Consider the following 16,641-nt stretch of genomic DNA (forward strand, 5'->3'; position numbering starts at 1 on the left):
GTTGAGAGTTTAGAGTAAGATTCATTGTCATGTTGAAGAAAAATACCTATCTTGTTGGCTAAGTGCTCAATGATGTCAAATTCCTTGTATTTCAATGGCATCTTTGGTAGTTGTACCCACAAAGGAACAAATATGTTGTCAAATTTAGAGTGATCAAAATTTGGTATCCAAGGACCCATACAGAGTCCATGTCCCTCATAAATCAGGCCTTGCACTTATAAACCTTGTTTCTTTCCTCAAAAGTAGAAAACAAGAAAAGAAATATCCCTTTCCCTTCATCATTATAAAAAAACCCTTGAAACCTCATTTCATTCATTAAATTTTAAATCATATAAGTAGGAGATATTGAAATTTTATTCTAGAAATTTCATATGAGACTATGTACCTTGAGATTCATCGTGGGAGGGGAGATTTATTGAGGGGGGAGATTTCTTATTTTAGTGTCTTGCTAGATCAGTCCATTTTCCTTCTTGATGATCTTAGGTGTATCAATATTCTTCTTATACACCCATTTCCTTGACATTTCCTTAGCATAAAATCTTCTGCTAATAATCATACCTCTTGAACTGAAATTACCTTAATAAGGTGCAATAAGGTTATGCTCTAATCTTATTGTAAACAAAGAAAGATTGAGAGGTGAAAATGGACAATACTGATAACATTGACCTCAATAATAAAGTCTATTTTGTGCTATATATTTGTATTTCTATAGCAATCTAATATATGATCATATAAAATATTTAATTAATTTGAATATTAGCACAAATGTAAATGATGATGGGAGTATGTTAAAACATAAGAAAAATATTACCTCTATATTATGATCTAGACAAATAAAAAGTAAATTAATGAAAATTCAAGGAATAAATAAGAATTCTAAGATTAATCAATAATATTAAATTGTCCATCACATGTTACTCTGAGATAATGCAAGACATTGAATTTAGTGTGGCATAGTAAATTTTCAAAAGAACCCTATTTTATTATTTTTCTATCATATCTAAGAAGAGAGGAAATTGAACATTTTAATCTTGAGGTTATATTATTCCACTTCAATGATGTGCATTGACTTGCCATTTCAAGTCATGATTCTATATGTTTTATTTTATTTGTTTAAGGAATTCAAATAAATGTCCACATTCTCATTCAATGAAGTTAAAAAAGGTTGATGTTATTTTAAATATATATAAACACACAAAGATACACATACATATATATGTATAGACACATATATGTATATAGTTCTTTCCTACACACTCTTTATTTTTTTTATGAATTGGTCTTCTCTCCACTATATTTGACTCCAACATTTTAATATACATGTTTCATGTTTCCTCTTGATACCTATAAATGTTGTTATAGTTATTTTTCTATATTTAAATTATTATCAAGCCCACTAATAAAATCAAATAGATATTCAATGATTTCATCTATGTTGTGATGAATGTCAAAAAGTGTACAATATTTTTGACAAATGACTATCCCAATAATTGACTTTATTTACCAATAACAATTTTATATTTTGTACCCACTATGGGGTCCATCCATATTCTAGCCCATGTTTACCTATTAGTTGGTTAAGTAACAGATAAAATTATAATTAAAAAATTCTATAAATTTGGTTATAATATTGCTATGAAATGGTGTACTATCCTAAAAAGTAAGCACTTACTTTTATTCACTTTTGGAGACCATTTTAACCCTCCTTGGTGTGTTTTAGTACCGTGGTGTGTTAAAATAGATAGACACACAAATATAGGATGAACATCAAGATTATAACATTAAGGAGATCTAATTAGCATAAAGGAAGCATTCATATGTGATCTTCTCAATGTAGATGTCCCTTGGTTTTTGTTCCTCCTTTCCCTAAGGGAAGGGATCATAATGAAATGAAATATAATCTATGAAAGTAAGTTTTATGGAATGAAAAAGAGGGAAAGAAGCCCAAAAAGATTCAAACCTAAAAAAATATTATTAGACTATGGAGGAAACTAAAATGAGCAAGATTTGTAACTAGGAGAATTAAATCTGCAAACCTTACAATATATGGAGGCTCTAGCTAAGGAATGACTTGGAGGGAATTGGTAAGGGTCAAGGTTTAACTGGATCTAGTTTGCAAAAAAAATTGTAAGATCCAAAACTTTGATAGAATCTGTAACCCTAGATCTACAATTGTAATTGTGAAAACTTGTAAAAATGGTCCTAAACATAAGAGGGAATTTTTTATTTTGATTTTGTCGAGGGGGTGGGGCTTGCCTCATTCAAGCCCCATTTGAGAAATTTATGTAAAACTTAAATAGTTATAAATGAAGGAATGTTAATATGTATTATAATTAAATCTAACAATAGATAATGTAAAACCAATATGGATGCAATTATGTTTAATCTATGATAAAATATGTTAATGCAATAGTCTTGACTCAACAAAAGAAGAAAAAGAAATTCATGTAAGAAAAAATCTCATGTGTGAATTCTTGAATGCTTGCAACTTTCCTTAATGATGGATTCAAGAACTTGATATATGAAAGTGAATCTCCTCCTTGATAACCAACTCTACTATCTCCCATGAAGAAAGAATCTAGACATAGGGGAAGGAATGGATGATGAATAATGAAGATGACTTCCTAGATTTCTTGATTTCTTGAAGTCTCCTTGAATGCACCTACTTAATTTCTTAAGAGTAGAATTAATATCTGTGGACTTGTAGATATTGTGGAGGATAATGGATGATCAAATTAAGTGATTAATCCTTCTTTTGTATTGATTTTAGACATCAAAATTGAAAGAGCCAATCACATTTGGTGGGAAAAAACATAATATTTTGCATCAAGATCAAGAACTAGTAGAAATTAACCTATTGAGTAAGGTGTGACCTCAGCCCTTACCCCTAGTAAAAGTTGACCTTGACTCATACATGGAGGCACAAACTCTTAGGAAAAAGCCTCAAGTCAAAGAAATATCGAGGTGTTAGGGGCAATATATATATATATATATATATATATATATATATATATATATATATATATATATATATATATATATATATATATATATAAAATTGGTCATAAATGCATTTAATTCTTTATTTATGTGATTGTGGAAATAAATGGTAAGTCATGCATAGAAAATTAATGGAAACTTAGAGTTTTGAAAAAAATATTTGGAGTAAAATGGCCTTGATTTAAGTAATTAAATGCAATAGGAGGTCATAATGTACCAAACCTCACTAAGGACTAGAAGTTCTTACAAAGAAAGTACAATTTTTAAGATAGTACGTTTAGCCCTTACTTTAGTGGGAGTATGAGGCAAGTCATACCATAGTAGAGGAGGAGAGAGAAGAAAATATATATGGTTGTAGTGAATTGCAAAGAGATGAGACATCACAAAGTCTAAGGATGTGAGCCCAAAATTAAGGATCTCAACTATGCATGCACACACAAGGCCACAAAAAAAAAAAAAAAAAAAAAAAAAATCTAAGTTCTCCTAGGGTGGACAAAATATTCTCACACCATCCTAAAATGTAGTAGAACTTAAGGCATTCTTAAGGTACACTTATCTTATTAATTCATTTATGCCCCCCCCCCCCCCCCCCCCATTTAATGTATTGTGTCATGATTTGATTAAGTCACTTGCAATAAATTATTTTGGCAACTATTTGCAAGTGCTAGCACTATTGCAACTCACTTCATCTCTATACACTTAGATAACTTACAATAATAGTCCTAGAAATGAAACCAAGAAAAGAAAAAACCAAAACCATAAAATACTTCTTGTAAACTATTAAAACCTAAAAGTCATTCAAACAAGAGCTAGAGTACAAATAAGAAAAAATAATCTTGTACAAGGATCCAAAATATCCACCCCAAGGACATCTCAACAAATCAAATATAAAATACATGTGTTTATCATATCACAAGATCAATGATCATCAAAACATCAACAACATCTCTCCCCAAGCATGGAGTAAAACATAAATCGATATCATCATCTAGATCATAATTAGCCATAAAAAAAGAAACAAGGTGACCAAGTAAAATCCCAACACAATAATGATCATCACCTTTTATGGTCAAATAACATAATTATTGAGACACATGACCTCACTTATATATGCACCTCAAAATTACACATGAACCATTTATGATGCAGAAAAAGTTATGATCTTCCACGTTATAACCCAAATAGTAAAATATATAAAATCATAAAACCATTCAAGTCTGAAAGACAAAATCTCCACCTATGGCAACACTCTCTACATATAGACAATCCATCAAAGTAAAATAGACATAACATCTATAAAGAATGCATATAAAATATAATTAATATCTTATTAATTCTAACTATATAATTGTTAATTGATTATTTAAATAATCTTAAATCAAAAATGAATTATTTAATAACATAAATATATATCATTAAATTAAGTATTAATATTAGTTTTATTTTTCATAATATCAATTTAACTTCATTTTAAGTCCAATATTATATTTAATTTTTATTTAATTCAAAGCACAATTATACATACATGAAACTTAAACTATAATAATTTCTACCCATCATATCAAATAATCATAACTAAATGATTATATACTAAACTCCACTATGACTTATGTTAAAATATAACTTAATCACAATTATATATTTATTAACTTATAATTACACTTGTATTAATAAATATATAATAAATTATATCAAACAAATAATTTAACCAAACTTGATTGTATAAATAAAAACATTAATTACTAAGTAGGAGATAGTTTCCAAAGCAAGTTAAATTGTGATATCAAGCTATTAGGATTTAACAATGTAGTTTTTTTCATAGTCAAACTTATTGACTCATGATTCATGAGTAGTGGTTCATAGAACCCATCTCTCATGAGAATGAATAGAACACTTGACACACATTGGATCTAGGTAATGCTCACAAAGGTGAAGCATCGGGACTTCCCAAGAGGTCACCCATCCCAATACTACTCCAACTTAAGCATGCTTATCAAAAAAACATTAATGTTAAAGCCTTTTTATTTTTTTGAATATTTTTTCCTAAATAAAAAAAATATATTTTTTCAATTATAATTCCAAGCATTAATATTTTTTCATTTAAAATGAAGCATGCATAAATTAATTTTACATGCCTATGTACCTCTAAAATATGCAAGAATAATTTAATATATTTATTTTTCTAACAGGAATGTATACATATTTACTTAAATAAATATATTTGGTTATATGCATATGTATACCCTTTTACGTGTGTATATATGTATACATATTGCAAAAATAATTGTTTTTCAATACAATATATTTTATATAGTTTTCACAGTCATTATATTTTTTATAATCATAATTTTCTATGATCTTGGGTTGTGTGTGTGTAGATGTAGATATGTAATTTTCTCAAGAAAATATTTTTTAGATCATATTTCTAATCTAGGATTACATAGTACAAATATCATAGGTTTTGAAAACTAGGTAACAACATAACTCTAATCATATAGAATCATAGGTTCTTAAACTAGATGTCTATAAATTTTCACAAAAACTTCTATATGTAGTGCCTCTCCCATTTGATTTCTATAGGTCATCTTGATGGATGCAACCTTGATGATCTTTCCTTGTGAATGATCATGATTGGGACCATGAGTGGTCTACATCTTTGGGCTGATTAGATTTATGTTATTGTATCAGTTGCTTTGATTAAGCTTATGGCTGATTTATGAGATTATGATGTGTTAGATGGTTTCGTTGAGGTTTGTGCCAATGGTTACCAAGATTGATGCGGTATCATGATGTTGTTCCATGATTACTTTGAGATGTGTGTAGAGATTTCACTGTGTATTATTATCCCGCTACATTTGACTAGGTTCCTATAGCAGTGGTTAGTCATGTATTTGACCATGTTCACTTATGCATTTTAAGTTCCTTTTTATGTTGTTAAACAACTATTATTAATTTGATTATTAAATGCTTAAATAATTAGAAATGAATTGTCCATGTTGGATTCATTGGTTATGTGCTACAGATATTTGCCTTGTTCATTTTAGTCATTTATGCAAAATGGACTATTTAAATGATTATTTAAATGAAATTAATTAGATGCTTTAATAATGTGATTTCGCATAATTGTCACTTTGGCTATTATTATTGGGCATCTACACTTGATTGTGTTCATTTATTGTACAAGACTTATATCCCTAGCAGTGGCATATGGAGTTAGTGATTAGACCTTTCATGTTGAGCCAATATCATCCCTCTATGGGTGATCTATCTTAATGGTTATTTTAATCCTTTGGTAATTGGTAAATCCATATTCATAATTCAATATGTGATTAGACTCGTGAGCGTATTTGTGCATTTAGAATTCTGCATTGGTCTTGGAAAAGATTAAATTAAATGATGTTTAATGGGTTAGAGGGATTTTAATTATTTGATTTAATCTTTACTTTATTGTTGGCTAATTTGTCGTAGTTGGATTCCAATTCAATTGAAATCACATGATTTAATTTGGACTAAGGGGGCCAATTAGAATATTTGATTGAAATAATCTAATTAATATGTCACTTTGCAAAAGTGCATATATTGGTAAAAAGTGAGTTTATTCTGACTACTCACTTTTTATTTGAGAGTTTTGTAGAAAATTCCTCCAAATCCTCTTGTGTGAAATTGGTGTTTTGTTCTTTGCAGGAGTTTAGCTTGGCAAATCATTGTGAGATTGGTCTCATTGGATTCGTATCGAGATTTCTCATATTTGCTAACGGTTTCATCTGATTTGACATCCTCGTTATTTTACTTCGGTATTTCTTGATTTTTGCTCTTGGCTGCAAGGTAGGGCTTTTGAGTTTAATTGGTTTTACTCTATTTTAGCTTTTGTTTCTTCTTGCTAAATGTTAGGGAGTGGAGAACTAGTGTTCCCCTCCATTTTCATGCATTCATATCACCCGATTGGATAGGGGCGAGCATTTCTATTTTGTAGGAAATTAGAAATGAAAGTGTAAGCATTATTATGCTCTTGGATTCTTTTTGAAGTGTCTAGGTCCATAATTTTATTTTAAAAGTGTGATGTTGGGTAGATTTAATCAGTGGGTTTTCAATTTTGTCAAATTCCAAGATGTTTTAGTTTTGGGTATTTTAGCGTTGTCGTGTTTTGCATGCCATCGGGTTTTTTCCCCATTTCTTTGTTTGGCTTATTTAGAGGTTTGATCTTGTAGCCCTTCCCTTAATGATGAGGATTGTGGAATCATAATGATTATAGGACATTTCAGAGTATTTTATTTCTTGGTCTAAACTCGTGTTTCCATTTTAGATTTTGTGGACTTGTGTCTTTTGCCAAATTTTCCAGATTGGGAATCTAAGCCTTTTTGGTGAATTGTATTGAACCCTTGGTCTTGTGATCCTATTCTTGAATAGAGGTTTCAATTTCATTGTTATTTGAGAACCTTGAGTTTCAAGCTTTTTATTCTTGCCTCGATTTGTGTGTTGCCCATATTTTGTTGGGATTTTTCCATTATTTCCTTGGATAGTGGAAATGGATTGTAATCTGTGTTTCCTTGCATGTTATGTTTCCCCTTCATGGACATTGGGATTCATGTAGAATCCATACTCCTAGATTTAGGTCGGTTGAGTGAGTTCATGATGCTTGGTGATTTATTGTGCTTTGGGATTCATGTAGAATCTATACTCTCATATATAGGTCTATTAAGTGATCTTATTTTACTTGTTATTTTGATTGTTCTCATCCATCCCTTGTTATTTAAGATCATCGTGCAATTGGTGTGCCCACACACAAGCACATGAGCATGCACTTATTGGGGTCTTACGAGTCTCGAGCTCCTGGTTGCTTGTCGATTGATTTATGTTCATTGGGGTTGGGTTGGGAAACTGCATTTTCTATGGGCACTCATTATGTGATAAGCATGGGTATATAGGGTAAGGTCGATGGAGGGGCTTCTCTTGTAACCCTAGGTCATGTTCTCGACAAGGTGTACGTGTAGAATTTTCTAATAAGTGACAATTAAATAAATTTGTGTGCTTAAATAAGTTTTTAAAATACATTTTCTGCATAGCTTAGCCAGGGATGTAGCACGCCAGCCTCCCAAGGGTATACCAAGGGGAACAGTCTGTAACATTTTTGAGCTTTGAAGCCCCAAGAAACATACTATCCACTAGAGTCCCTACATAGTAGACCCATAGAGTGTCTGACCAGGACCTATTGTATTACATTGTCTCATGCTCTTGGTTTCACTCCTCTATACTTTTTGGCATGAGCGTTAGCCATGGATGGATGACTATGTCATGTGTTTGTGGTCAGATCATTATCTCCATCAGCATGGTGGGAGTGGGCTTACAAGTACCATGTGTTTGGGAGGTGTAGCTACCCATACTATTGTTGGGGACCAGTGTATAGAGGTGGTCTATTTCCAGTTTGAGGCCAATGTTGGATATTCACTTGGTACTTCAATGTATCCAAAGCATGTTTCCTTGTGATTTATGGTTTACCTCTTATGCATTTGATATCATGTTTAGATGATAGTAGCTATTACTTGATGCATTCCTTATTATGATGTTGTATCTTATGGTTTAGATGAGATTTATTATTATTGCTTTGGATAGTGTTTCTATTGATAGATTAGCATGTTTGGGTGTATTTTTCCCTTATGTTGTTATTGATAGTATTGATAAGAATGATCTCATGATACAACTCCAACTATCTTGTTAGCAATTTGAGATTCATGCTTGGGGGATGGCTAGGTCTTTTGAGGTCTCATGATTCTATTATGGATGGGAGGAAATGAGCATGTTATTTTTAGTTTTGCTTCACTACTGGTGCTTTCCTTCTTGTGATATTTGATTTATGCTCATGTATGTTATTGCGATGTTACCTTTCCACATTATTACTAGATGTTATGGATTAGGTGTTTAGATGTTTGATCCATCCCTTTTAGCATGCTTAGTTGTTTTACATTAATTTGAGTGTTTGAGCCTCGATTATTGTGGATTTGGTACTCCCTAGTGTGAAGGTTCTAACTCTTTTCCCCTTATGATTTTTCTTAGGGTTATTTCTTTGCTATCCTAGGTGACAGAAGTTTAGCATTAGGTGATACTAGAATAGTATCGCACGCCTTAAGGAGAAATATTGTGTGACACTAGAAAGTATAGCACTATAGTAGTGAGTTCTATTGTTTGATATTGGTAAAGTATCACATGGTAGTAGTAAGGTCTATCACATGCTCCCTAAAAGTGTCACCTAGTAGTAATAAGTAGCATCATGCGATACTAGAAAGGTATCATCCAGTAGTACTATGAAATATCGTACGATACTAGAAAAGTATCACCTAATTTTTATGCAAAAACCTTCTTGGGAAAATAGAAGGTATCTACGAACTTGTTGGTTGAGTTTCGAAGGGTGTTTTGGATACCCTCTAGGGTTGCACCCCTTCCTAGGTCCCGACAGGTCAGAGATTATTGGTCTTTGGGTTGCATAAACCTTCATTGATGGTTTTGGATATGTTGGTAGGTAGTGACGCTTGGAGATTGTTGGTTTCTTGGATCATTGGTTATAGTCTTCCATTGTGATCTTTGTGATTAGTTGCATGTTGATATTGTATGTATCCATGCTTAATACCTTTTTTTAAAAATGTATTGGCTTTTATTTATCCTTCTTTCGAGTATCTCCAGGCGAGGCATTACACTATGGTTTTCTATTTTAATATCAATGTAGATTTTCCTCATACACAAATATAACAATCCAATCTTTCAAACTCCTCAAAAGACAAAGGAAAGCATAACACAATCACTCCAAAATCCTCAACCAATCTAGAAGACACAATGAAGACAATCTTTTCAAAATTAAAGATTTACAAAGGAGTTTCAAAGCATACCTCAAATTTAACACATGATTTGTAACTACAAAGCTTGAATTTCAAATCCAATACCTAATTATCAACAATTCTTTAACTTCAAAACCATACCACCAAAATCTATAACCGATAGCATCTTTCTAAAATTACTTGAAAACTTATAACCTCCAAAAATTTGATAACATATGAACTTCTCTCTCCAAAAGTGATCCAAAAAATTTATACTAAAGAAAACCTATTCCTATAGTATTTCCAAAATATGTAAATTCTAAAACTAGAGAACTCAACTTAATAATTTAATAAAAGAATTATCTTTAATTAAATAATTTTCTTCCATACAAATAGCATACCTTTATTAATTAATTTTATGACAATTTATTAATTGCTTGTGTAGTTAAATAACATAATAATATTTTTATTTAATAATTAATATTCGTAGCATATTAATAATCACTTTTTTCTTATTATTTTAGTTATGCATTTAAATTTAAATATTTACTTAAATTTCTAATTTCTATAATTATATTTTTAATCTAGTTTGTTTAAAAAATAATGACATTTAATTAATTCCTATTAAGTAAATAACTTAATATTTAAATATTCTAATATTTTGTAAGATTTAATTAATCACATAATTAAAATTAATTAATGATTAGCTAAATAATACTAAAATTCACACCAACCCATGTGAACACAATAACACATAAAATCAATCAACTTAAAAACAACAATCATGACCAAATGAAGGGTTCTCAAATTCACTACACCTTGATGAATTTAGATGGGTAGTCAATCATATATTTGTTCACAATTTCAAGACAAATGATGGCTTAGGTTAGGATTTGAACTTGAATATTATCTCTCATTGTGATAGGGAAGTTCATCCTAGCAATTTAGGGAATACAATGTTTGGTACATATAATCCTACATAAAAGACAAGCATGTACATACATTATAGATAATGGTTGGTATTGATATGTAATGTAGATCACACAAGAAAGTGACTAAAAATTCAACACTCAACCACATTAGGCATGTCAAATAGACAAATAAATTATATATGCTAACCATCCACATATAAGTGTAGGATTAAGAGGACAATAACATAAATACATCATCACATAAAAATAATTAACATAAAAATAACCATAATCATCTAACCAATAACACATGATACCACATAACTATCCAATGGCTCATATTATATCAAATCACAATGTAATGGCATACATCAATATCCTCAAATATCATTGAAATTATAAATGCACACAAGAAGAGTTGCTTAAAAAGAGTTTAGCACCATAAACTAAAATGGTAGAAAATAGGTGAGTATTACACCTAACCTCAACATTAAAACTTACTAAATTACATAGAATAGCTAATAATCGCATTTAACTCATTCAAATGACCAGTAATAGATTCACCTTCTGGAAGATTCATAAGAAATACTTTGTTTAAGGTTGAGGGTTTCTCATTTAGTTTTTCTAATACCAAGTAATTAGATCCTTCATCGTTGTTTGTTTTGTTATATTCAAAGGAACCAAAAATTCCATGAATAGTTATATTACTCCTAGTCATTTCCTATCCAAGACCTCTCATTGCTCATCTGAAGTAGTTATCAGCTTCTTTACTTATACCTAAAAATCATAATAAAATATCCTTTTCATATAGATAATCTTTCATTTGCATCTTCTATAGCTGAAATTTTTGGCCATTGAACTTCTTTGCCTTAAGTATTACTTCCTCTATCATTGCTCTAAGTTAAAAATTAGATTTATTGTTGAATCACTAAGAAATACAATGATTAGATATGGTTTGACCAAAAATGAGAAATAACAAATATTAAGATAATGCTGAAATAAGAGAAGATAAAACACAAAGATTTAAATCTAATGATGATTTTCATAAGCACCTACTTATTTTGTTATCCAAAAAAAAAATTTAAATTAAAACTCTAAAGATGATTTTCACATTACAGTCATTTATTTATTGAGCCTTTTGAGGTAATACACAAAGTCAATTAGAAAATATAAACCTTAACCCTAAAAACTTCCTTATGAGTTGTGCACCAAACCTCCACTTTCAGGAGCTTATGTAATACCCCTCATTTTCTATCATTGTATACTTCATTGTTAAAGTTATATCTGACTCTTTTATGGTCACATCAGCCCTTAATTGATATTTGAAATATGATACTTTGATATGTAGGGCACTTGAATATAGAATATAGTAACAGATATTTGCAAGGATGGTGCTTTAATTACTCTTAATAAATATAATGACTATCATGATGATATCATATGATGTGTCTTCGAACAATGATTACTATATTTTCATAATGATGAGTTACTTATGTTGTGATACAATGCTATTTATTCTTATGATTTATTTATGGTACTTACCTCATACTTACATCTGTATGTTTTGTGTGTTTTTTTTACATTTCTATCTGACATGTCAAATGTGGTTGAGGGAGGGTGTCCTAGTCACCTACATGTCAAGATCTATGCAATGTATCACTCTCTATCATTGTTTGTTTAGTTCATATATATAAGCTCATATTTTATGTAGATTGTAGGTATTGAGCATCAACTTCTTGAACTGTTAGGATGAGTGGGCCCTATTGTGATAATTCGATGGTAAGAATGGAGAGATAATATTTAGATACAATCCTAGCCAAAGCTTAATTACTTTCATGATGAGGACATGTATTTGACTACCTACCCCTTTTAAACCTGTGAGCTTATCTTTGTGTGTTTTTTGATTTTCGTTCTAGTTTGTTTTGTTGCTTATGTTACTTTTATGTGGATTTGACTATGTGATTACATGATAAATGATTTAATAATAACTCTTGGATTAATCATATGATATTGAAATTCTCCAATATTATTTCATTTAAAATGAATTATTAAAATATGATGATATTTAGTTAATTAGAAATTAATTAAATATGTGTTTCAATTTAAAGATTTGATTTAAAAGTCTAAATTGGAAATTTTGATAAAAAGCAATCAAAATATTAAAGATTAAACATTGATTTATCATAATCATTTAAATACTAATAATAAAATTAGAGTTGCACTTAATTAGTCATCTTTAATTATTATTATTATTAAAGATTAATAATTATATTTTAAAAGGGTTTTGCACAAATAAATAAAGTGATAAAAAGAAAAGAAAAGAATATTTTAATTTAAAAGTGTTTTAAGTGTGCATGAAAGGATTGAATAATTAAAGTAATTATCATTTTATGAATTTTTAGAAAATTAGATAACATAAACCCTAGGTAGGGTTAGAGCTCTTTATTATAGTCTTTTTAGTTCATTTTGTACATAGAGGTTTGGTAGAGCAACTTTGGAAGTTACTAAAGCAAAAGGATTATTGAAAGTTTCAGAGGGATGAGATTTGCATGCATTCACAAGATTGTCTTAGATCTCATTGGTAGATTTGAGCTAGGGTTTAAAGATAATTGTAGAAAATTTATTCGAAAAAGAGATTATGTCTTCCTCATATTTGCAAGGTTTCTCGTGAATCAGTTATTAAATATTAATATTTTTAGTCTTTAAATATTTTGTTTAAATTTGAGAGAATGATTTGTTTGATCTTGTAGTAGAAAACTTGTTTGGGGAATCAATGGACCTAGAAAACTTTGAAAGAATTTGGAAAACTATCAATTTAAAACCTTTTATATTTATTTTAGCAATTCATTAGAAGAAATCTGGAGAAAAAATGTATTGTTTGAGTTAATGTTTGACAAAAAGTTATGTTGATTAAAACCGCATGATTTCTTATTCTTCCTTTTGATTAAAACATGTAATTTGCATATTAAATAAATCAGTCAATATAAAAATATTGTTGGATATTAATTATCCTATCAAATTACACATGACATGTTATTTTAAAAAGTGTATATTTTAATAAATGGAAAATTTTGTTTATTCTTTTATTAAAATGTGTGTGTGTGTGTGTCTATATATATATATATATATATATATATATATATATATATATATATGTTTATGTATACATATATATATATATATATACATATATGTGTGTGTATGTATATGTGTATATATACATATACATACATACATATATATAATTAAATTTGGAAAACAAAATAATGTTTGATGGGACAAGGACCCCATCCCACACCTCATTTTGCTTTTGGTCGGTTACTTAAAGTATGTCAAGGCTGCCAAGGTAGCACACAACTACCTTAGTAGCGATGATTGCCAAAGGAAGCCTGTAGTAGCCTTAGCAACTACATCTGTTTAAGGCTACCGTCTCCTATTTGGGAAGGGTCACATGAAGCCCTTTGAAGCTATAAAATGTGGACCCACCTCTAATGGGGGTTATGTGTGTGTGTGTGTGTGTGTGTGTGTGTGTGTGTGTGTGTGTGTGTGTGTGTGTGTGTGTGTGTGTGTGTGTGTGTGTGTGTGTGTGTGTGTGTGTGTGTGTTGTGTGTGTTTGTGTATTTATTTATTTAATTAAAATATAAATAAAGTTTGTAAATTAATTTTTTAATTTGTAAACTTTATTTATTTATTCATTTTTTTTATTTATTTAATTATTTTTTTCATAGGTAATTAGATGAAGCCTAGATTATTTATTATTCATTTATTATATTGTTAAGATTAATTGTCATTATGTGTTAATCTCGAGTAGATTCAAACCGAAGACCTCTCTGATGAGAGGCTCACAATTTACCATTGTGTTGTAGGATCTTGCCTAATTAGTAATATTTATTTTAAAGATAATTACTTTATTAAATTTATTATTGATTAAGTTGTTTTATATTATTTTTAATTCAAGATTATTTTAATGAAATTTTATTAATTAATATTTATTTAACTTAAATTATTAACTTAATTTATCTTAGATATATATGACTTCAAATTAATTGGTTAGAGGTATTATTTATTAAATTTATAGTTATTAATAGTGAATAGTAATGAGTCATAAATATGAATTTTTTTGGTGAAAGTGGCAAGTCATTGATATATTAGTAAATACCATTGGTTCAAGGTTCATGAGGGAAAGAACCAAAAAGAAGGCCCTCAATCCTTACCTAATACAAAATATTACACAATTAGGGGCTTGTAAGTATACTCATAAGAATAGGTAGCAATAAAGTGGAGACTCATATCAAACAGGACTAAGAGTAAAATGAAAACTCTGAAATGCTCTTATAACATGGGTTGCAATCAATATTGCCAAGTTTCCACCAACAACAACTCATCCAAAAGGCTATTGAATGAGGATCAATTACAAGTACCCAACAAAAAACTTGATAAAAAAAGGGTATGGTGTGAAGCATATGTAGGTCATCCTAAATCCAAAAGGTCAAACAATGTAAAAGAACAGAGAGCAGTTATAATCTGAGTTGTGAATAAATTGTAGGCCAATAACCAATTCTAAAAAATCTATTGTCACAATTGGTAGACTCACAATTGAACTGAAAAGAAAAATCAGAGTTCCAGTGGAGTGTGAAGATGAAGTCCAAACCAGTTGCAAAAGTAACATTGAACCAAAATGTAGAATTGGAGACCACTTGAGGGTGATGACGATAGAACAAAATCTAGGTACTACCAATAAAATAGTGAACAAGTATGGAAGATAAGATCTTTGCCTTGCCCCTTTCAGCCCCAAAGTTGCATGAAAAAATTAGGGGCACCCATCAATAGGAAAAATGTGAATCATGCTGGCATCAAAACACAAAGTCAACAAAAAGAGTATGAGAAACCAACTTGAGAACAAAAATTAACTCGAGAGTAGAATTACTCTTCCATGGGAACAATAAGGAACGCATTTATATCTTCTATTATTTTCAATCTAGAGAAAGCCTCAAAATATTCAGATAAAAACATTATATTGAGGAGCCAATCCACCTACAAAACCACAAGTTCGGTGAGCTAGCAAAGGGGGCACCTATGAGGATAAAAAAGAGTTAGTTTCTAGGACACACAAGTTATAGGAAGGAACCCCCAATGAGGCAAATTGCCAAAGGTGAAATTCATGACCAAGGATGGTCAGAATGGCCCATAGCTTAGAAAAATAGCAATGTGCATCTTGAAGGAGAACACATGACCTACATTTTGCATTGCATATTGAAGAGGGTGAAGGTGGAAAATTTAGATGACACTTTTCATACTATTCAAAATGTTCTTGAACTCCCACCTATCTTACATGGGTGCCCATAGAAAAATGCTGGCAACCAATGCACTACCACACCACAGATCATATGTTTGATAAGCTCCAACAGATCGATGTTGACCCTAATCTAAGGATAAATTGTAGAGTTGATTAAATATTCAAGGAACCCTCAATATTGAAAATGTCCATGATATGGTAAAGGAAAATTGAGACCAATTTTGATGGGGATAAAAAAATAATTCAAAATGAACACAAACATAAGCAAGTTGGTGTCTGAAATGGGGTCCTCAAATGACCTTTCCCACTTAGCAATTTAGAGCTAAATTTTTTAAGTTCTTGGATAGTTATCCATTTTTGGAAAGAGGAAAAATACAAGTGAATGTGAATGTAAGAAAGCAGATATATAAATAAAGAAATTCATATAGAATGATGATGTGAAGAGCGAGGAGTTGATTGAAGCATGGCACACCATGAATGCACATTAACAAATAAAGTAACATGCTGAAGCAACAAAAATTTTCCCCCATGCCAACAATCTTTGGTAGTAATGAAATAAAAGAGAATTTATGGCATGATATGTACCTTGCATATATGAGAAACTTCACTTTTATGGATAGATAAGAGA

Source organism: Cupressus sempervirens, chromosome 6 (genome assembly GCF_028749045.1).
Source record: "Cupressus sempervirens isolate cs-2001-9-10 chromosome 6, ASM2874904v1, whole genome shotgun sequence".
Lineage (NCBI taxonomy): Eukaryota > Viridiplantae > Streptophyta > Pinopsida > Cupressales > Cupressaceae > Cupressus > Cupressus sempervirens.